The 22,302-nt window shown below is 47.4% G+C and overlaps 9 non-coding genes across 9 annotated transcripts; 7 read left to right on the top strand and 2 right to left on the bottom strand.

Annotated features, from left to right (window-relative positions):
* The first annotated feature begins 133 nt into the window (after nt 1-133).
* On the top strand, nt 134-250 carry LOC138236679 (U5 spliceosomal RNA). Its single transcript, XR_011188751.1, has one exon. It is a non-coding gene; the product is annotated as a U5 spliceosomal RNA (small nuclear RNA).
* Nucleotides 251-641: 391 nt separating this feature from the next.
* LOC138236684 (U5 spliceosomal RNA) lies at nt 642-758 on the top strand. Its single transcript, XR_011188755.1, has one exon. It is a non-coding gene; the product is annotated as a U5 spliceosomal RNA (small nuclear RNA).
* Nucleotides 759-1,149: 391 nt separating this feature from the next.
* LOC138236693 (U5 spliceosomal RNA) lies at nt 1,150-1,266 on the top strand. Its single transcript, XR_011188764.1, has one exon. It is a non-coding gene; the product is annotated as a U5 spliceosomal RNA (small nuclear RNA).
* Nucleotides 1,267-1,657: 391 nt separating this feature from the next.
* LOC138236678 (U5 spliceosomal RNA) lies at nt 1,658-1,774 on the top strand. The gene has a single exon (XR_011188750.1). It is a non-coding gene; the product is annotated as a U5 spliceosomal RNA (small nuclear RNA).
* Nucleotides 1,775-7,878: 6,104 nt separating this feature from the next.
* On the top strand, nt 7,879-7,995 carry LOC138236697 (U5 spliceosomal RNA). The gene has a single exon (XR_011188768.1). It is a non-coding gene; the product is annotated as a U5 spliceosomal RNA (small nuclear RNA).
* Nucleotides 7,996-16,452: 8,457 nt separating this feature from the next.
* On the bottom strand, nt 16,453-16,525 carry trnav-cac (transfer RNA valine (anticodon CAC)). Its single transcript has one exon. It is a non-coding gene; the product is annotated as a tRNA-Val (tRNA).
* Nucleotides 16,526-16,976: 451 nt separating this feature from the next.
* Nucleotides 16,977-17,048, bottom strand: trnae-uuc (transfer RNA glutamic acid (anticodon UUC)). Its single transcript has one exon. It is a non-coding gene; the product is annotated as a tRNA-Glu (tRNA).
* A 201-nt stretch (nt 17,049-17,249) lies between these two features.
* trnah-gug (transfer RNA histidin (anticodon GUG)) lies at nt 17,250-17,321 on the top strand. The gene has a single exon. It is a non-coding gene; the product is annotated as a tRNA-His (tRNA).
* A 4,770-nt stretch (nt 17,322-22,091) lies between these two features.
* Nucleotides 22,092-22,233, top strand: LOC138236674 (U4 spliceosomal RNA). The gene has a single exon (XR_011188746.1). It is a non-coding gene; the product is annotated as a U4 spliceosomal RNA (small nuclear RNA).
* The last annotated feature ends 69 nt before the right edge of the window (nt 22,234-22,302 follow it).

Raw genomic sequence — 22,302 nt, 5'->3', positions numbered from 1 at the left:
GTGAGCCGCAGGCGATGAGCCCGGAGCTGAACGGGCCCCACTGGCTCGTTTGTAAGGCCAGGTGTATTGCCAACCACGACCGGCAGGGCAGAGGCCTTGAAGGCGGCCTGGGCTCCTGCAGCTGTGCAACCACGCACTCTGGTTTCTCTTCATCTCGTACAAATCTTTCGCCTTTTACTAAAGATTTCCGTGGAGAGGAGCATGAATGAGTTCCATGCAATTTTTGTGCTTCCCTGCCTTCGGGTGGGGCGCAGCCTAGCTGGTCAAAGAGAGAAAACAAGCACGTTCGCAATCGCTCTTGTAATGGTGATTGTGGCCGTCTGCTCCGCGAGTCCTCGGTCTCCGGCCGTCTGATTGGCGCTCTTTTCTTTGGGGGGTGTGAAGTGTCCGGCCGCAGGGGATCTTGGGACCTCGCTTTGCATAGCGGCTTCCCAGAGTGCGTCGTTTCCGGCACAGTGTGGCTGGGTGTTTTCCGACTTATCGCACGGATTGGGCACGGCCGCAAGCTGAGAGCCGCAGGCGATGAGCCCGGAGCTGAACGGGCCCCACTGGCTCGTTTGTAAGGCCAGGTGCATTGCCAACCATGACCGGCAGCGCAGAGGCTTTGAAGGCGGGCTGGGCTCCTGCAGCTGTGCAGCCACGCACTCTGGTTTCTCTTCATCTCGTACAAATCTTTCGCCTTTTACTAAAGATTTCCGTGGAGAGGAGCATGAATGAGTTCCATGCAATTTTTGTGCTTCCCTGTCTTCGGGTGGGGCGCAGCTGGGCTGGTCAAAGAGAGAAAACAAAAACGTTCGCAATCACTCTTGATATGGCGATTGTGGCTGTCTGCTCCGCGAGTTCTCGGTCTCCGGCCGTCTGATTGGCGCTCTTTTCTTTGGGGGGCGGGAAGTGTCCGGCCGCAGGGGATCTTGGGACCTCGCTTTGCATAGCGGCTTCCCAGAGTGCGTCGTTTCCGGCACAGTGTGGCCGGGTGTTTTCCGAGTTATCGCACGGATTGGGCACGCTCGCAAGCCGTGAGCCGCAGGCGATGAGCCCGGAGCTGAACGGGCCCCACTGGCTCATTTGTAAGGCCAGGTGCATTGCCAACCATGACCGGCAGCGCAGAGGCTTTGAAGGCGGGCTGGGCTCCTGCAGCTGTGCAGCCACGCACTCTGGTTTCTCTTCATCTCGTACAAATCTTTCGCCTTTTACTAAAGATTTCCATGGAGAGGAGCATGAATGAGTTCCATGCAATTTTTGTGCTTCCCTGCCTTCGGGTGGGGCGCAGCTGGGCTGGTCAAAGAGAGAAAACAAAAACGTTCGCAATCACTCTTGATATGGCGATTGTGGCTGTCTGCTCCGCGAGTTCTCGGTCTCCGGCCGTCTGATTGGCGCTCTTTTCTTTGGGGGGCGGGAAGTGTCCGGCCGCAGGGGATCTTGGGACCTCGCTTTGCATAGCGGCTTCCCAGAGTGCGTCGTTTCCGGCACAGTGTGGCCGGGTGTTTTCCGAGTTATCGCACGGATTGGGCACGCTCGCAAGCCGTGAGCCGCAGGCGATGAGCCCGGAGCTGAACGGGCCCCACTGGCTCGTTTGTAAGGCCAGGTGTATTGCCAACCACGACCGGCAGGGCAGAGGCCTTGAAGGCGGCCTGGGCTCCTGCAGCTGTGCAACCACGCACTCTGGTTTCTCTTCATCTCGTACAAATCTTTCGCCTTTTACTAAAGATTTCCGTGGAGAGGAGCATGAATGAGTTCCATGCAATTTTTGTGCTTCCCTGCCTTCGGGTGGGGCGCAGCTTAGCTGGTCAAAGAGAGAAAACAAGCACGTTCGCAATCGCTCTTGTAATGGTGATTGTGGCCGCCTGCTCCGCGAGTCCTCGGTCTCCGGCCGTCTGATTGGCGCTCTTTTCTTTGGGGGGCGGGAAGTGTCCCCCAAGTATTTTCATTGTTCAAATATACATTAATATACATTAAGTCTGACTATCATATAATAAGTTAAATACAAAACTAAAGAAAAAATAGGGTTAAATATAATTCAAAATATTTTGCTAACAATGTTAACTGTTTATGAATAATAAAATGTATTAACTAAGGAGTAGGATGGCACAGTTGTTAGTATGTTTTTTGTTTTGTTTCTTTTTCATAAATACAACAGTAGTACCTGATGTCTCAGTGGCTTTCAAAATTAAATTATGCATGCAAACCTGTGAACTAGAAAGATAACTAAGATTTTAATACTAATTAAATGACCGCGGGCACTTCCCACCCCCTCTACATTCTCAGAGTAGAACAGACTAACCTTCTAATGAAAGACGGTCCACCCCCCACGGACAGGAAAAGTGCCCACAGGCACTTAAACTTAATATGGTCAGTAACGGTAAACAGTAACATGGTAAGAAGGAGCACGTACAAACGTTTTCGAAATAACCACATGTAAGACTCTGATCCTAAAAATGTTTAGGGAGAAAGTGGAATACTGGTGTGCTTCCAGAAGAATCAGTATGGCTCAGAGATTAAATAAAACTTCACAGACATTAACGAAGAGCATAACGCGTGTACTGTATACACTGCAAGTACTGTACAACCCAACTCTCTGCAGGAGTGCTGGCTGTGACGAATTGAACCGGTTTCACGGGTATTTTCAAAGTAGGAGGCGAGATTTCCAGCGAAAGACACCCCCTCAAAAACCCAGTAAATACAGTACTTACTAGTTAAAGGCTAGGCTCCCGACTACGGCGAAAGGAACCCTTCTTTCATTAGAAGACAATGAACATATTTTAGCCCTGAATGAATTAATAGCAAACATGGTTTACATAAAAGACATTTTTCCAAGAAAGTTTAGCCTTTGTCACTAATGAAACCACTAAATAAAGACATAAATAGAAAAATCTTAAGATTTTTAAAATACATGACTTTGCTAAAATTTATTTGAAAATAAAAACAATTACAACCGCCAGGGGAAAGAGAGAACAGGGGAGGGATGTTGGTTTTGCATAAGGGGCGGGGCTATGGAAAGTAGGTATGTTTGGGAATGTGTAGTTACATGTTCTGGCTGTTTGTGAATTATCGTTGTTGAGTATGGAGTGTTGAGGTATTGATTTTGTGTAATGCTTTATGTTGAAAATTGAGGTGGATTTTGTTTATGATAAACAGGATAAACTGGGATGGGAGGAAGGTTTGGTTTTGCATAAGGGGCGGGATTATGATAATTGGAGGACTTTGCGAGTGTAAAATGGTTTGATTATTTGATTTTGTATTGTGGTTGTTATCTATGTTTTTGGTTGGTATTATGTTTATATGGTTGTTTTTGTTGGTTGGTTGTTATTATGGTTATTAATAATATGATCTATAGTTGAAATCTGAGCCTAAATAAAAAGAAAAAGCAAGTGATTAGGTTTATGAGCAATCTAATTACTTATTCATTTAAAAAGCTATATAAAATAAAGTTTATTATTAATTTGCTGGACAGAGCGGTGAACATTATTATGCATAAGACAAAGATAACGATCCTGATCAGTTTAGAAATCTGTGTACGCTGTAAGGTTTTTACTTCTTAAACTTTTAAAATACACGTTTTGAATAGAAAGAAATCCTCTTCCTGGTATAGCACACCAGCACGTCTTTTTTCTCCAATCAGAGGGGTGTCAGATGGTGTCAGCCAATCACCATTCTGCGTTGGGTAGCAACGGGTGACTGTTCTCAGGCGGAAGATGTAAACAGCTTAATGTTCGTGTTAAATATTTTTTTTTTAATTCAATTAAACGGGCACAGTTAAGACATTAAATATACATATACATACTGTATACAGTACAGTTTGCATACGGTAATATGTTTATGTTACGCGATTAAAAAATAAATAAATAAAAATGAAAAGTCCAGCAGCAGCTGGATTCAAACACACAACCTGCCAGTTGGTAGTCACGCACCTAGACCAGTAGGCTATAAGACAGCTCGCATGATCAGGCAGGCGAAACAGCCCTACATAGCTCTGCCGCAGTACACGGATATAATCATACCGTTATTAAATTCTTGAGATACGCGATTCCATATTATATTCCCTTTTAATCAAATTCTAAAAGTATGCTTGTTGACTCCGGTATCACGTTAGTTAAAGACTTCGAAGCTTACAATGTTTAGGGAGAAATGGAATACTGGTGTGTATTTTTTTCTTTAAAGTACCAAGACCAGCTATATACTGTATGTTTACGTTCCAAAATTAATATCGTTTATGGCCTTCACACGCGTTACAGTATGCTCCTATTCTTTTTATGCTCAGCTACTAAGATTTCCCTTCAGTGGTAAAATTCAATATCTACAACGGGCACAGTAAAGACGTTTACAGTAAGTCTTTCTACGACAGACCAACGGACCACGAGTGCCCCTGTCGGTCAACCAATCACGCACCGCGTGACCGGCCTTTGACCGGTAGGCGGTCAAAGGTCTTTTCTAGGTCTACACTTAAAATGCACAGAGGGAGGGAGCGATCCTCTGAGTACAGACAGACATCCCTCAACAAGGCCAGGTTGTCGCTCATCAGGCGTCCTGCTATCCCACAAGTCTGTTCTTTCCCTACCAGTGAGGCCACTACATTTTGTAGGCGCAGGAAAAGGGCTTTGGACAGGATCTTAGTGTCCACGCCTAACAGGCTGAGGGGTCTCCAGTTCTTTATGTCATTCTTTGCTCCTTTCTTAAACAAGAGAGAGATAGTGCCTTCTCTTAAGGAGTCAGGCAGCAATTCTGTCTTATAGCTTTCCTCGAATAGGAGCAGTAGTGGATCCTGAAGCAGATCCCAAAAGGTGCAATAAAATTCTTTAGGGAGCCCGTCAGCACCCGGAGTTTTCCCCTGCTGTAAGCTCTCCATAGCCTGTCTCAGCTCTTCTACTGTCAAATCCCTCTCAAGTACTTCCCTATCTTCTTCACTCAAAACGTTTTCTAGCTTTGAGGTAAAAAAATGAATTTCTTCATCCTTTACCTCTGTAGAGCTGTACAGTCTTGAGTAGAAGGCCTCGGTGCAGGAGAGGATAGCACTCGGCTCTGTTCTCTCTCGTCCCTCCTCATCAACTACACTTTCCATGACAGACTTGGAGCCTACCACTTTCCTGAAAAAGAAGCGAGTACACTTCTTATTTTCTTCCAAGAACTGCACTCTGCTTCTTAACAGCACTCCTCGACTACTTTCTTCGGCTGTACTCCGGATGTCCTTTTTTAAAAGGGTGATATCCTCGAGCACATCGAAGCCACTGTGCAGCATCGTGTAGAGACGCTGCAGCTGCCTCTGTTTCCTGGCTAGCACTCCTCTCCATCTGGCAGCAGCCTTCCTTCCCTCAGCCATGAAAAAGGCCTTTGTCCTCACCTTCACCTCCTCCCACCACTCTCCTACTGACCCGTACAGACACTGCAAGGACAGCCACTGTGATAGTTTCTCCTTGTAGCGGGATACTACCCCCTCGTTCTCTAGCAGCTTTGTGTTGAGTTTCCAGAAGCCTGGGCCAAAGACAGTCCCGCCCTGGAGTTCCACTCTACACCCTAAAGCCTGATGATCTGAGAAGAAGACAGGCTGAAGAGTGACCCCAACAACTTTCACTCTCTCTGAGACAAAGCAATAGTTAATTCTGGAGCTGCTATTCCTCCCTGACCATGTATATCCTGCTGTTGTGGGATATATACATCTATATGTGTCTGAGAGTTTAAAGTCTTGAACTAAGTTTTGCAGGGCCAGTGAGCTGGAATCCAATTTTATCAGAGAGCTAGACTGCCTGTCTGTGTGCTCTAAGATACAATTAAAATCCCCTCCCACTATCACGTCTGTGCTACTTAACAATAGGGGAGAGAGTGCCTTGAGTAGCTCCACCCTTCCTCCCACGTCAGTAGGACAATACACATTGATTAGCCGCAGGTTAACGGTCCCCCATTCCACATCCACACACAGCAACCTGCCATCTATGACCCTCTGAATACTTTTCAATTTGAAAGCCCATCCTTTGAAAAGAATGGCCACGCCAGAGGCTCTGTTGTTATTGTCCCCTGACCAAACAGAAGGCCCTTTATCCCACCTATCTTCAAAGCTTTTATACCTCTCTTGATAGGCTAAAGCACACTCCTGCAACATCAACACATCTCCCTCTCTCTGCTGGAGGTAATCAAAGACACACTGGCATTTAACTCTGTCATTGATACCTCTGGTGTTAAGAGAAATTATGTTTAGAGCCATATTACATAAGAAAGTGGAACCAGTCTTTACAAAACACATTTCTCTTCGGTCTCACCTGTTACCTTCTCTTTTTCTTTTTCTTCTTACCAATTTCCTGCCAGCCATCCTCTGAATGAGCCTTCATCAGGGTGGCAGCAGTAAAAGCGTTCACGGAGTCCATTTCAAGGAAGGGGGTAGAGGGAGGGGTGGAGGGGTTCCAGCTGTCCCCATCGCCATGCTCTCCTTCCTCCTCGCTCGGGGAGAAAACAGAGTCATTTTTCCTTTTCCTCAAGTCCAGCTCCTGGGAGCACCGAGGGGAAAGGGGTGCAGCCGATGCACCAGTCTCCTCTTCCCCCTCACCCACCAGCTGTTGCAGATCCTCCGTGATGGACTGGATGGAGGAGAGGAGGGCATCTGTAGCACTTGCAGAGTCTGAGAAAAGCAGCTCCGCTGAATCCTGGGTATCGTCGCTGGACCCGCTCCACCGGGGGGCCCCACACTGGCCCTCGTTCTGAGGAGCAGGAGTGGGGGAGGGGTCCTCGCTGTTCTCGGGGGTTTTCAAACCCTCGTGCTTGTCTGGTGCAGTCTGCGGTTGTGGGGGCTAAGTGGATTTCTCTTCCACCGGCCCCGGAGCCACAGCAGGACTGATCCTGGCTGGAGGCTGAGACTCTTTGTCCAACAAGGGTTCTTTGTTTGACTTGTTGTTTGCTTTGGCTTTTTCGGGCCGGGTTGGCTGAAACAAGCACTGCCTCATCCTTTCTCATTTTGAGTTTATAGGCGTAGGCGTGAGGGCAGTTCTTAAAAACGTGTCCTTCCGAGCCACATAAATTGCACTTTGGCAGCATTGAACAGTCAGAGGCTTAATGTCCCTGTTTGCCACAGGTCTTGCAGCATTTCACAGTGCAAGACGATGCCAGGTGTCCCACAGCACCACAGCGCCGACACACCTTTGGTTGTCCCACATAAAAAACATAGCCATTGCAGGCGCCCAGCCGGATTGTAGAGGGCAGGTGCCTTAAGCCTCCATTTACATTGTCCTGTAGCAAGCGAACCTCGAATTTCCTTGCTCCTGTTTTTATACCGTCAACATCTCTAACCTCAGTTCCATGGTGGACGGTGCAGTACTGCTTAAGCCAGGTGTGAATGTCCTCCGTCTTTGCCATTTCCGAGAACATAACAACATGCACCGTTTTCCTCTCTCTCTGTGTCAGAGGCTGCAAGTTGATCTTCTCAAGGGCAGGAACTTTCCCTCTTTTTGCCTCAAACACATCCACACATTGTTCAAACAGAGAATAGGTAGCAAAAACAACCTCAAATGCTTTCTGACCTGGGAGAGCGAAGATGAAATACAAGTGCCGAGGTTCAAAGCCAAGTTCCTTCTGTAACACTTTTCTGCTGAACTGCATACGATCCATGAAGAGGTCATCCAAAAGCTCAAAACGTACAGCATTCTTGCGGGATCCAAAGGTTGCCATCTCAAACTGCAAAACAAACACTGCTTCCACAAAACAAGAAAACAATCCAACTATTCCAACTACAGGCTGATCAAGGTATCTCCCCTGCCAGGTAAGCCGAGAGCCGCAGGCGATGAGCCCGGAGCTGAACGGGCCCCACTGGCTCGTTTGTAAGGCCAGGTGCATTGCCAACCACGACCGGCAGGGCAGAGGCTTTGAAGGCGGCCTGGGCTCCTGCAGCTGTGTTGCCACGCACTCTGGTTTCTCTTCATCTCATACAAATCTTTTGCCTTTTACTAAAGATTTCCATGGAGAGGAGCATGAATGAGTTCCATACAATTTTTGTGCTTCCCTGCCTTCGGGTGGGGCGCAGCTGGGCTGGTCAAAGAGAGAAAACAAAACCGCTCACAATCGCTCTTACAATGCAGTAAGTAGCACAGGCTACTTAAACACATGAATGCAAAACAGCATTTTTCAGCTGATTTAAAATGTACCTAAAGGAGAAGCATTATTGAAGACCATCAATTACCAAGAGCTTTTGTCAAAGGTTTTGGTAGTCATTTTGAATGACCACAGAGCACTGTGACCTCGTTTTTACATCTCATCCAAAAGACAGCGCCCTTTTACAACACAGCATCTCCGTCACTATACTGGGGCATTGGGACCCGAACAGACCTCAGGGTGAGCGCCCCCCCGCCGGCACCATTAACACCGCTTCCAGCTGGAAGCTTTGTTTTTCCCTGTAGCTCACCCTAATCCGGGTACTGACCTGGCTCACACCTGCTTAGCTTCAGTGGGTTTTCAGTTGCGAGTTGCAAGGGGATGCAAGTGATGGAGCCACTCGCTGCAAAAGCCACTGCATTGGCCGAGAATCGAACCCGAGCCGCCCGTGTGGCAGGGGAGAATTCTACCACTGAACCACCAATGCTCAGTGCCTGGGCCTTCAAAAAAGACGCTTTTTTGGTGCTCTGTGCAAAACGCGTCGACATCTGCTTCCAGCTGCAAAATGCCATTCACGGACGCTGAAGAACTTATTTCCGGGTACAAGCGATTGGGCGTTTTAAAACCACCAGGAACAGCAAAGAGGCGCGCTTCTTTGCTTGTGCCGAAACACACCGACTGGAGGCGGACAACGTAGTCGGCAGGATTGGAACCTGCGCAGGGAAACCCCAATGGATTTCTAGTCCATCGCCTTAACCACTCGGCCATGACTACAGCAAGCCCCATTGCCGCTGCGTTCTTGCTACAATCTTACCTGGATCGCGAGGCGCCGGCGGAAGCCTATTTCAAAGTCGTTCTCCGTTTCAAAAAAACATTTCCAAAATACAAGCCTTGCAGACAGACACGCCTCAGAGGACTTAAGGGTGGCTTCATGTCGGAATGATAAAGTCTCCCCGTCCGGACATGAAAATGCCACTTTGTTACACACAAAAAAAGAATCAACAACAGAGAAATGCCCACAAGCATTTGAAAAGCCGCACCACGTCGCACTTGAAATAGCTCTTACATTAGTGGTAGATGCAGGAATCGCCTTTTTATTTACGCTCTTACCAACGCGATGGAAAGCAAAACAAAGCAAAGCAGAGCAAAACAAAACAAACAAACGAAAACCCTCACGTCCTGCACTTGCATATAACGCCGTTACGTGCCCAAGCGGTATTGTACGTCATCCTAGCACTGCACCCCGGGTCGTACGGTATATGGGAACGAGCACACGCCATGAATCGTCTCGAATCACTCCCTACAGCTGTAAGGCGCCTTGAAGCGTGCACCCCCAAAATTCTTTGCGCATCTGTGAAAGGTAAACTCTTGAGCAAACTCTGAACCAGCTCTAAGGAAACTAATCCGATTAGACGTTACTTTGACTCATCTTCTTACGCTCAGTGCCGGATTGCTCAAACTCCAGCTAGGGTTAGGGTTAGCATTCCCACGCTACTTAGACACTTTGTTTACGCTCAGTGCTGGATTTTGGGAACTTCAGGACAAGTGGGAATTTTCTCCTATCTGTCCATTCTGTTTTGTTTTGGAGACTCTTGGCTGCCTATGTTGTTCAGTGCAGCGTGAAGGAAACATTTTCCAAAACTGTGTCAGCTCAAAAGTTGTAAGAAAACCTCTCCAGCTGCTTTAACTCTCTTCATTTTTGTCATTTAATGTGACACTCGATGTATAACTGGAGCCTCACATATGCAAATGGTGAGGCTCCAGTTCGACATCCAGTTCGACACCACTTTACAGTATATGACAAAAGCATGGCAGACTGTGCCGGACCAGCTGGTAACTTCCGCTTATTTTGACCATATTAAACATTGGAAATCTTCCCACTTGCATTTGTGACACTTGATTTTGGCTCCACCTAAGACACTCTTAAATCTTCAAACACTTTTCTCTTCTCCCGCAACACACTTGTCTGTCGGCACTATGTGGCAGCGTTGCATGACAACCCATCTCACCACGGAAAGGAACCTAACAGCTTTGGTAAGAGAGTAGAATTACCTGAAGAACTGCTTTCCATGGAAGCAGGACCAAGCGATGTAGCATTTTTATAGTACCAGGAAAGGAGAAGCGGCACTTCGCCTTTGCCGCACAAGCACAAGGTGACGTGCGGCAGACGCCGTAGTCGGCAAGATTCGAACCTGAGCGGGGAGTCCCCAGTGGATTTCAAGTCCATCGCCTTAACTACTCGGCCACGACTACAGCGAGCTCCCCTCCGCCGCATTCCTCCTATAATCTAACGGCGTGCGAGGTGGCTGCGGAAACTTTTTTAAAGTCGCTCTCCGTAAAAAAAAAAATACCTTTCACAAGATACATGCCGGCAGACAGACACGCCTCAGAGGGTTTAAGGCTGGCTTCACGTTCAAATGATAAAGTCTCCCCGTCTGGATGTCAAAATGCAACTTTGGCAGACAGAAAAAACATCAACAAACCACAAATGTGGACAAGGATTTTACAAGCTGCACCACACTGCACTTTCAAAAGCATTTACATTCGTGTTAGACGCAGGAATTGTTTTTGTTTTGCGCGCTTACGAACGCCATAGAAAACGAAACAAAACAAAAGCCCTCAGCTCCTGCACTTGATTATAATGCCGTTACGTGTCGAAGCAGGAATTTACGTCATCTTACCACTGCAACATGGGGAATAGAGGGAAATGAACACACGCTACGAATCGTCTCAATCACTCCCTAGAGTCGTAAGGCACATTGAAGGGTGCACCCCCATCATTAATCGTTGGGCCTCTGTAAAAGGAAAGCTGTTGAGCAGTCTTTGAAACAGCTCGGATGAAACACTTGATTGCTTCCATGTGCATCTGGAGCCCACTTCTTATTTTCACTTCACGCCGCCCAAAGCATTTCTAAAACAGGAGATTCGCGTTTGGGAATGCGCCCTGCCCTACAAATAAAACAGGTCTACGGGTCTGAAACCTGCTCCACGGAAAACAGTTCTGTTGCGCTTTTGATCAAAGGGAGATTCTCTGTTCTTACTTTTTGATGACATAACACCCAAAGGGGCTTCTTTGGAGCTGGATTCCAACCAGCATCCTAAAGTTTCTTGGCGGTATCCTTTACAGTCCTCTGTTCGGTCGACAAGGAACAGAAGGGGGCAGCTTTCCTCACACATACAGTGCAATGTACTGTAGTGTTCCCCTTCATTGAATTCGCAGTTCTGCATCAGACCTCAAACTCGTTTCCTTAGCTTGGATTTAAGCCACGAAGCAGGCTTCTACTGTATAAACGTCTAGAGGAATCACAAACTATTTGAGAGGCCATCATCCCAGGGGGAACTGACAAAGTCTATCCCTAAACACCTAGCACAGTCTCTCGAGAGACTGTCAAAAATCGCTTTCTCCGTTTGTGCTGCAAGTAAGTGAAAACGCGGTCTCAACCCAGAGCCACTTGGCAGCAGCGGCACGTAAATACTGTTACTGCCACTGCTCGATACCAACGTTAGCCTACTATACCATGTTCAGCCACCGCTAGAAAATGTAAGGCTCTAGTACTGGAGCAAACAAAAGGAGGGCCAACGTCAAACGTAGAGGATGGGATTTGAACCCATGCGTGCAGAGCACAATGGATTAGCAGTCCATCGCCTTAACCACTCGGCCACCTCGTCAATGAAACTGGGCTGTCCAGACATGGGTTGGCGCGCTCCAGATGATCTTTTTCTTTTTTTTCCCTCGTACTCGAGGGTCCTTTTCCTGTTCCACATGCGATTTCAACATTTTCCTTGGGAGATGTCAAGCCAGCAAGCCACTGCTGTGCTTCAGTGGCCAGTGTGGAGTTCAGTGGCCCTGTTGTACACAGAAAGCACATTGAGCTCCTTGGACATGAAAAGTTCCAGATAAAAGCCATTTGTCATCCTTTCTCTTGGTGTCGATGTTGCTATTGTATGTAAAGGTGGCAACTTGCTCAGCGAGCAGGCGGAGCACACACCGAATGCAGATGTGTCTGAGTGGTGTGTCCAAGTGGCTGCAAAAGGACAACCCTCCCGGGGCCCCGTGGCTTAGTTGGCTAAAGCGCTTGTCTCTTAAACAGGAGATCCTGAGTCCGAATCCCAGTGGTGCCTTCTTTGTTCTGTCTTCTCGAACAGAACTGGTCCTTACAGACAACCGCCTACAGCTAGACTTAATTAAATGCAAGTATTCATTTCCTGTCTTTAACACGACTTGTTTTTCTTAAAATGGATGGAACTTGCAAAACATGAAATACAAACATTGCTAATCAGCGCTAGCGGCTGGCAAAAAAAAAGTCAGCAATGTTTTTTTTCTTTAACCTTAACCCTGCTAATGGAGAAGAGTTAAACGACCGAGTCTATGCAGCTTAAACGGTGCTCATGTCGGGTTCTTAGCTGAAAGGGTGGTAAATCACGCTCACCCCAGTCCTTAATCTTTTAAAAGGATACAAAATTGAACCTAGTCGCCACATCACATACATCCTGTTCAACGATAAAAAGGTGACATCTATCCTCGATCCAGAGTAAATCCCACGTTGAGGGCATATTTTTTTCCACTTTACCATGAGTCGGGCTCAGCTGCACAGAGGCGAGAGCAGAGCAATGAGGTCACGGGGACAGGGGAGTCACACGCTGGCGGTTTAAACACGCGGAAGATCACTGAGGGATCCACAGTATGTGGACCCTCCGTGCGCCATCAGTCCACACTCCGGACTCTGAATCCTGCCATCCCACTTAAGATCTCGGCGGAACCTGAGGCGCAGTTCCTTCTTAAAACGTAATCTGGTGAGCATTTCTAGAATCGTACTTGTATAGATGCAGCCTTTAATGTGTTGCTAGGTTAAAATTGATGACTTCTTGAACTTCAGTAGGCAACTGCCCTCTTGATTTCGGATTTAATTTCTTTATTACAGGGGCGCTTTTATGAAGACAGAGTCATGTTCAGGTACTTTGCTTGATGGAGGAAGCTCATTTCGGACTCTGTGATCTGCTCACCTGGAAAGGTCTGCTGTACTACTACAAGAGAGAAGTAGAGTCTGGAAGAATCGACAATTTTATGATGCTTTGGAAGATAATGTTTTTTTTTTCTTTGAAATCGAAATGAATCAGAATATCAGTGCAAAAGACAAACTCGTGGTTTGGTTTAAAGAGATATGGTTTTAAAACAGACAAAATGTAGAAAACAGGTGTTTCTCACTTTTGGAAAAAAATGGACCGGGGGTAATATTTTACTAGTTGCAGTGCTGATCTCACTGGGTTACAGTCCTGCAGTGTCACACCAGGGCCAGTGGTGCAATGGATAACGCGTCTGACTACGGATCAGGAGATTGCAGGTTCGACGCCTGCCTGGCTCGGGTCGTTTTTAAACGCATCGGGCAACTCCCTATGTAGTCTGTGCTACTTACTGCATTGTAATCGTACCCAGTAAGAGATTTCCTTCATGTAAATGAACTGCACCTGACAGCTTTAGAAAAACACCTGGGCTCAGTACGGTGCTGAGAGCTCAGCATTGCTGTTCTAATTAGCACGCACTGCATCGGCTATGAGCCCGACCCTTTTAATTATTCTGATCAGTAAGTCAACACGTAGTCCACATGAACGGTAGAAATATTCTCTTGTCTGTCTCTTGTTTGTATAGAACTGAATGTCCCTGACAATGTACTGTTAGTTTTAATTGAAGAACGGCATTTGTGTTCAAATATACCAGACAAGTTTATGTAACTGCTCATGCGACACTCAGTTGTAATTAGTCAAGAAATAAAGTCGAACAACAGCTGCGGGTTTGATTCTGAACGTATCAGATTGCAGCGCCTTTTACTTCCATTGACAAATGATAGAGATTCGAAGAGAGATCCTTCAGACCAGCAAGCAAACCCACGGCTATTTCGGTTTTCTATCTAGGCAACGTTGGTGTTTGCAATAGCATACATGAAAGCGTGATGCAATTTCTGTGGCTACATTTGTTGCACGTCATGCACAGTAAGAGTGTTTCTAACACCAAATAAAAAGTCAACAATTAGCGATCACGCCTTCTCCTCAGTTAACCCACTGAAACCCTTGCTGTTAACAGTTCTTTACTGCGTGCTTTACCAGCACCTACATATCGTGTCGGTTCTTTCAGCTTTATTCATTAGGTTTTCAAAGGCATAAGCAGAGCACCAGAGGTGCGAAGGCAAAGTGTGTGGTTATCTGAAGAATTGATGTCCATGGCAGAAGGTCCAAGCGATTTCGCGTTGTTATAGTACCAGGAAAGGAGAAGCGGCACTTCGCCTCTGCCGCGCAGGCACAAGGCGACATGCGGCAGACGCCGGAGTCGGCAGGTTTCGAACCTGCGCGGGGAGTCCCCAACGCATTTCGAGCCCATCGCCTTAACCACTCGACCACGACAAAAGCGAGCCCGCCGCCGCCGCATTCCTCCTATAATCAAACACGGACTGCGAGGTGACTGCGGATACCTTTTTAAAGTTGCTCTCCGTTAAAAAAAAATACCTTTCACAAGATACGTGCTGGCAGACAGACACACCAGAGGTCCTAACCCAAGATGTGCGGTTATCTGAAGGATTGCTTTCCATGGCAGCGGGTCCAAGCGATTTAGCGTTTTTATAGTACAGGCACAGGCACAAGGTGACGTGCGGCAGACGCCGGAGTCGGCAGGTTTCGAACCTGCGCGGGGAGTCCCCAACGCATTTCGAGCCCATCGCCTTAACCACTCGGCCACGACAAAAGCGAGCTCACTACCACCGCATTCCTCCCATAATCTAACACGGAGTGCGAGGTGGCTGCGGATACGTTTTCAAAGTCGTTCTCCGTTAAAAAAAAATAAATACCTTTGACAAAATACGTGCCGGCAGACAGTCACACCTCAGAGGGTTTAAGGCTGGCTTCACGTTCAAATGATAAAGTCCCCCCGTCCGGATGTCAAAATGCAACTTTGGCAGACAGAACAAACATCAACAAACCACAAATGTGGACAAGGATTTTACAAGCTGCACCACACTGCACTTTCAAAAGCATTTACGTTCGTGTTAGACGCAGGACTTGCCTTTGATTTGCGCGCTTACGAACGCCATGGAAAACGAAACAAAACTAAAGCCCTCAGCTCCTGCACGTGATTATAATGCCGTTACGTGTCGAAGCAGTAATTTACGTCATCCTACCACTGGAACACGGGGAATAGAGGGAAATGAGCACACGCTACGAATCGTCTCAATCACTCCCTAGAGTCGTAAGGCGCATTGAAGGGTGCACCCCCATCATTAATCGTTGCGCCTCTGTGAAAGGAAAGCTCTTGGGCAGTCTTTGAAACAGCTCGGATGAAACACTTGATTGCTTCCATGTGCATCTGGAGCCCACCCAGTGGGCAAAAGACGTATAATATACGTCTATTAAACGCATACCTTATACGTCTAAATGTGGTCTACAATTCGTCTAGAATGAAATTCTAATATACGTCTAAAGTTATACGTCAATTATACGTCTATGTTTAGACGTTCATTATACATAAATGGTTGGAGTTCTATTATACGGATAAATTTAGAGGACTATTATACATATATGGTTGGAGTTCCGGATAACTTTAGAGGTCTATTATACGGATAACTTTAGAGGACTATTATACGTATATGGTTAGAGGTCTATTATACGTATAACTTTAGAGGTCTATTATACGTATATGGTTAGAGTAACCATATGTTAATGTGTTAATGTAATCGCAGTAATTAATTTACACGTGTATAATAAATATAGTAAATATAATTAATTACTGCGAAAATAATTTACTTCGTACACACTGCAGAGTGCTGTATACTCCTAGTGTTAGATGTGTTTTCGACGTTATATATGCGTTTATTAATGTTTATTTCACAGTGTCGTGCACCTTTTCATTGCTCTCGCTTTCAGAGCCTCCGCACGGCACACGACTCGACATCAGGAAGCACATTGAAGTGAAAGCAGGGAGCGCTGCGACATGCACTGTGCAGATCCCGCCACACTAAGAGGTATATAAGCGTCAAAGGCAAGTCATTCCGAGTTGGTCGTTTGTGTTTTCCGTTCAGACGTGAAATGCTGAAATGATCTCTCGGCTCCTCGGTTGTCATTTCTGCTCCGTAAAGGAATCACAGCACGAGTCGGCTTCCAGCACGGTGGGTCGGGACACGATGCCGGGGGTCGGAGAGAGTGATGTCTTCCTCGTTAGTATAGGACCTGTCACGCGGGAGACCGGGGTACATCAGGACGCGCATTGAAGTGAAAGCAGGATGCGCTGCGACATGCACTGTGCAGATCCCGCCACACTAAGAGGTGAGGGGGTCTGTTCGATCACAGCACTAGGCAAATCCCCAATCCCCTTTTGTGCGTGGCGACAGAAGAAGTCTGGTCTGTTTCCGCCCGGTTTCGATCCGGGGATCTTTCGCGTGTGAGGCGAACGTGATAACCACTACACTACGGAAACTGTGGTCAGATGTGCCCAGCGGCCCAGCGCTGAGCTTCGCCAATGCGATTCAGCTGCTTCCAGTGCCTTTATTGGGGTGCGCTGATGGACCGTGCTCTCTCTCCAGAGACCAGCACGCCTGTCATGGACGGAGCAGGAGAGACGGCGCCACATTCTACAGCCCTCTCCACGCAATCGACGAAATCGGGCTACTGAAGTGGAGAAAATCGCCTCTCCAGAAAGTGTAAATATCATCTTGGAGAGTATAAATCCTATTGCCGAAGGTCAGCCCTGTCTACCAGAGTGACCCTCCCACCTCCTGCAGCGATGGTCAGCTCGTCTCACACGCGAGAAGTTTCGGCTGGAAACAAGCGCCCCCTCTTCTCGCACGTTTTGCACGTTGAGTAGTTTTAATGCGGCTCCTTCGTACACAGTGCTGATCTTTTGGAAAGCAGGAGGCAAAATTGACACGTTCCCATACCGGGAGTCGAACACGGGCCGCCTGGGTGAAAACCAGGAATCCTAACCGCTAGACCATATGGGAGTGCACAACCCTGCTGTTCCGGGCATCATGCAAGCAAACTACATAAATATGAGAAAACACGCAAGAGAGTTGTCACTCAGAGTGTCGAAGGGTCGATGTATACTGGGGCTCAGTTGAAATGCAACGTCAGGACTTTCCCGAATTATGTCACACGAAGAGAGCACAGCCTTTTCCGCCCTGCCACGTGTGTATCGGTAACTCGCCGTGATCGTATAGTGGTCAGTACTTTGCGTTGTGGCCGCAACAACCCCGGTTCGAATCCGGGTCACGGCAGAATAGGGGCGTCTGCTTTTACTACTTGCACGAATGAAGGCAAAAAAAAGCCAATTGATGTGAACGAACGGCGCTTTACAGAGGAGTACTGCCTGACTGGATCGTTGATGAACGACAGAGACCACTCCGACCTCTTCTCGGGTTTCTTCAATGACTTACTAAGGATCTTCTTCACATTCGCCCATGCAGGGGAAGCCAGTTACACCAAAGCAGGAAAGTGCATTTCATGCAGAGACCAGGAGGGACCTGTTTACACCAAGAGTGGTCGGAGTATGGAACAATGCGCCCAGCCCTGTTGCTGGAGTCGATTCTTGATTAGATCTTGGGCTCACTAAGAGGCCCCCGCTGGGTACTAATCTTTCTGTTGTTCTCGCAGGTGTTGCGCTGCTTTTGAGCCGACAGAGCTCGTCTTGGTCTGTCGGGACAGCCCAATTGCAAATGATCGGCTCCAGGTACAGAAAAAACGTGCGTTTGGTACAAGAGTGCATGAAGGCACCGGAAATACATTGGGAACAAATGACTGGTGGTTCAAGACCTCTGTGAAGTGCAGGAGCGTGCAAGAAGAGGCTGTTTGCACCCGGTCTCGAACCTGGGACCTTTCACATGTTAGGCAAACGTGATAACCACTACACTACGGAAACCTGTAGGGTTTGTTGCTGGTGTATCGCTTGCGTTTCGGGCTGAGAAAGGGACGCGTCATTTTAGGCAGGGGGCGCTGGAGAGAGGAACAAAGGGAGCGATGAAACAAAATGCCGAAACCCGGGATCGAGCCAAGGACCTTTAGAACATACTCTCATGAATTGTTAGAATATGTGCGTTTGATCATCAATTGCGTAACAACCACATTCGTTCGACTTGAGCCATCAAGCTCATAGTTTTCAAATCTTGAAAGCTGTCATTGAGCACATCATAGTCTGCAGTACGCCCCGTAACTTGCGTACTTCAACAGAAAGAAGAGCAGACAGCTCCATAAATATGCGAGGCGCAGAGAGTGCAAGGCGAGCCGCACACGTTTCGGGGGCTGAGAGAGGGCAGTTTTTGCTTCTGCATTTCCCAAGTAAGGACGCATGACAACAAGCGATCGCGGTGCTCATTTACGACATAGTGGTGATGAGTTTTCAGTACGTGTTCTTTTGAACGAGCAATGAGGTTGCTGCCTTGGACAGCTGACTGCACGCTCTCATTGTGCCACGTGATGAGTATTCACCAGGCTCGTTCAGTCATTAGTCACATTCCATCGTTTGCCATAAGCAGATGCTGCAAGGTGATGTGGATATCAGTTCCCAGTCTTGTGGATGAGGACAGAAAGAGCACACAAGGGCTCAGCCGGGAGTTGAACCCGGGACCTCCCACACCCTAAGCGAGAATCATACCCCTAAACCAATGAGCCACAGCAGCACTTTCTATTTTATCCTGTCAGCGAGCTTGAGGATGGGGGAGAGGCGTCATTCGCTCGTCCGGTCAGACCTTCATCAATAAGTCAAGAAAGCCGCAATTACACGACTGCCTTGCAGACGAAGGGCAGTGAACTGCACCCGGTAAGAGGGGAACAAGCGGCACTAGGCGACACTGAGGCATGAGCCCCAGCGAGGGGGGTTAGCTTGCATGGTACAGCGCTCGCTTTGCATGCGAGAGGTAGCGGGATCATTTCCCACATCCTCCAGGTGTGTGCTTAGAGCTTGATGTGCCGAAAGGTGTCCTTTAGCCTGTGGTCACACCTTGCATGGAGAGCGTCATGCAGCTGTCAATCATTTCGCAGCCACGCCCCCTCTTCATCTTCTCTCTGCCTTAAGCGTCTCCGCCACTCTCTCTTGACATTTCATGTCAGCATGTCAGAAGTCCGAGTGACGTTTTTAATGGCTGAGTGAGGGCACGATGCTGAAGCAGAGAGGCCACTTCAGCCAGAGAGACTTGTGCTAGGTGATATCTGAAAAACGGACTCGCAACAGAAACAGACCAAAAAAGTATCGGTGAGATCAAAAGGCAAATGCAACATCCAGCAGAGGGCGTCTAAAGATTAGGGAACGGGCGACTGAAATCCATATGAGGCAAACTTTCCGGCTGTGCACTGCAGCTGGCCTCGTTGGCGTAGTTGGTAGCGCGTCATTCTCTTCATCTGAAGGTCCTGAGTTTGATCCTCACACGGGGCAGGGCTGCTTCCTCTCTTGCTCTTTTCAAACACTTGCGGCAACTGTTCGCTCATAACCACGTCTGGAATGCGTGACCTTTACACGGGGGAGAAGCAACGCCGCATCCCTTTTCTAAAGAACATTCACATTCAGAAATAAGTCAAGAAATTTGCCATTACTTTTGCTGTCAGCCTGCCCATGTTGCCAAAGAAAGATTCACTCGGCGTCAACATGACAGAACAGCGATCACTTGAAAACACTGTTCCACACTCCGTAAGCAAGAACTTCAGTGTTTGCAGTCACCCGATATGCCGATAGTCAAAGGAGCACAAAACACGAAACGTCAAAAGACAAGATGAGTTGATGGAAAGAGCGTTGAATTGATGAGCACAAAAGTTAAGCTCGTTCAATAGGCAACGAAGGTCCCGGCGTCATCATCGCACTTGAAAGGACTGCCTTGCAGACTAAGGGCAGTGGGAGGTTGCTGTTTTGAGATGGAGGCATTGGGATGGTGGGCCGAGATCTATTCTTCTTAAGGAATTCTTCATTGTGAAAGATCGGTCCACAGATCATCCAAAGAACTTACAAATTTTTGGGACTCAGGGAATCACGTCTTGAAAATACGGCTTGGACGCGTAACGGCATTCTATCCAACTATCCAACTGCAGGACTTGAGGTTTTTTTGTGCTTTGTTCTGTTCTCGTTGACATCGCATTCGTAAGAGCGTCAAAAAAAGGCAATTCCAGCATCTAACACGAATAAAAGGGCTATTGAAACTGCAGGGCTGCGCAGCTTCTAAAATCCTTGCACACAATTCTCCGTTATTGTTACTTCCTTCTTTCTGTCTAACAAAGTTCCCTTTTCCTGACCGGACGGGGAGACTATCATTCCAACTTGAAGCCAGCCTTAAGTTCTCCGAGGCGCATTTGTCTGCTAGCATGCATTTTGTGAAATTTTTTTTTGTTGTTGTTAAACCGAAAGCGACTTTGAAAAAGGGTTCCGCCGCCGCCCGGCACTCTATGTTAGACTGTATCAAGAAGGCAGCGCGCGCTGCAGCCGTGGCCGAGTGGTTAGAGCGATGGATTAGAAAGCCATCGGGGTCTCCCCGCGAAGCTTCGAGTCCTGCCGCCTACGGTGTCGTCGTGTGTCTGCGCAACAAAGGAAAAGCACCCGTTTCGCTTTTCCCGCGACTTTTAAAACACGAATGATCTGGATTTCTAAATGAATGGCTCTTAAAATGTGATCTGATCTTCATCTGACGCATAATAATAAATAAAGACAGTCTTGTTTAACAAACAACACACAACATTTTACATTGTCAATTCAGTTCAAATCAATGTATTTCTATATAGCGCCTTTCACAACAAGGTTGTCCCAAGGCACTTAACAATGCAAGTTGTTAAGAGCCTTGTGTCTAATATGCCGCCTAGGTTACGTGCTGTCTCTTTGAGGCAAATGTTTAAATCCTCTGAGTTAAGTGCTGAAGTTATAGTAGTCCTATCAGTATTGTTGCCTCCGATCAACAGATCCTCAGAGGCGCATTTGTCTGCTAGCATGCTTTTGTGAAAGTTCAAATTCGGACAAACACAATCTGTGGCGTTTAGCGTGACAGTCTTGCAGGCATCGTGCTGTCTCACTGCAATACTATACCGCTGGAGGAAACAGTCCATCTGGCCATGAAACTCATTTGAACGTCTAGCTACAGCAACTAACAATATCATGATTTATTCAGGATGTGTGGAATCAGAACGTCCCGGAGACAGCTTCCGAAATCGTGAGCATTCTCTGGTGGTGTCCTGCTGGGATCCTGTGGGCGTGTGTTGGTGGTATAGTGGTGAGCATGCAAAAGCCACTGCATTGGCCAGGAATCGAACCCGAGCCTCTTACTTGGCAGGCAAGAATTCTTCCACTGAACCACCAATGCTCAATACCTGTACCTTCAAAAAAGACGCTTTTTTGGTGCTCTGTTCAAAAAGCGTCGACATCTGTTTCCAGCTGCAAAATGCCACGCTGAAGAATCTATTCATTTAGACACCGCTTAGAATCCCCTGTAAGATTCTCCCTCAGTTCCTTTGAGCAGTGTTTTACCTCTTTCAAAAGGCTTCACTTTCCTAGTCACATTCCAAGGCTCATCGAACCCGGGCTGTTTCCTCCAGCGGTATAGTATTGCAGTGAGACAGCACGATGCCTGCAAGACTATGTCACGCTAAACGCCACAGATTGTGTTTGTCCGTTCGTGTCAGTCGTCGTACAACCACGGGAAGTGGGACACAAACATGCTGCAATGCTTTGAGGACGTTAGGATTTGTTTATGCAACATCCGAGAAGAGTACTTGTGGCTTGAATGTGAACTGTACGTGCCCGCCCCCTTTCCTCTGTAGTGCATGAGTTCCTCCCGGCATGCCCTTCGTCATTGTTCTGTCATCTTGTATTTAAAGGGTTGTATTCCTGCTGCTGAAAATAAGCAACGATTTTCTCACAACGCCCTTTGTTTCTGACGGAGCCCTTGTCTGTCATGAAATTCTTCAAAACCTCAAGCTAGAAGAAGAAGACGACAAATATGAAGCGTTACAGCAACGACATGCCATGAGACGATTGATAACGATTTCCGTAGGATCCCCGCGGTTGCCTGGCAACCGTCAGCTTTGCGCAGTGGCAGTATCGTAGCCTGTGAGGTTTAGCCGAGGCGCGATTATTACTAGTTGAAAACTTTTCCCAATACCCCCCTTCCGCCGGTTTGCAATGCAATCGGCGAAAGCAATTTTTGACAGTCTCGTCAGAGTAGAAAGAAACGAGCTTGTTACGTCTCAACAGAAACGCTCTTTAGCTCTTTCAGCGTTATGCAGAGAACA

The sequence above is a fragment of the Lepisosteus oculatus genome, unplaced genomic scaffold (assembly GCF_040954835.1).
Source record: "Lepisosteus oculatus isolate fLepOcu1 unplaced genomic scaffold, fLepOcu1.hap2 HAP2_SCAFFOLD_93, whole genome shotgun sequence".
Lineage (NCBI taxonomy): Eukaryota > Metazoa > Chordata > Actinopteri > Semionotiformes > Lepisosteidae > Lepisosteus > Lepisosteus oculatus.
Note: the sequence above shows the minus strand (reverse complement) of the source record. Positions and strands in the feature narration are given on the sequence as shown.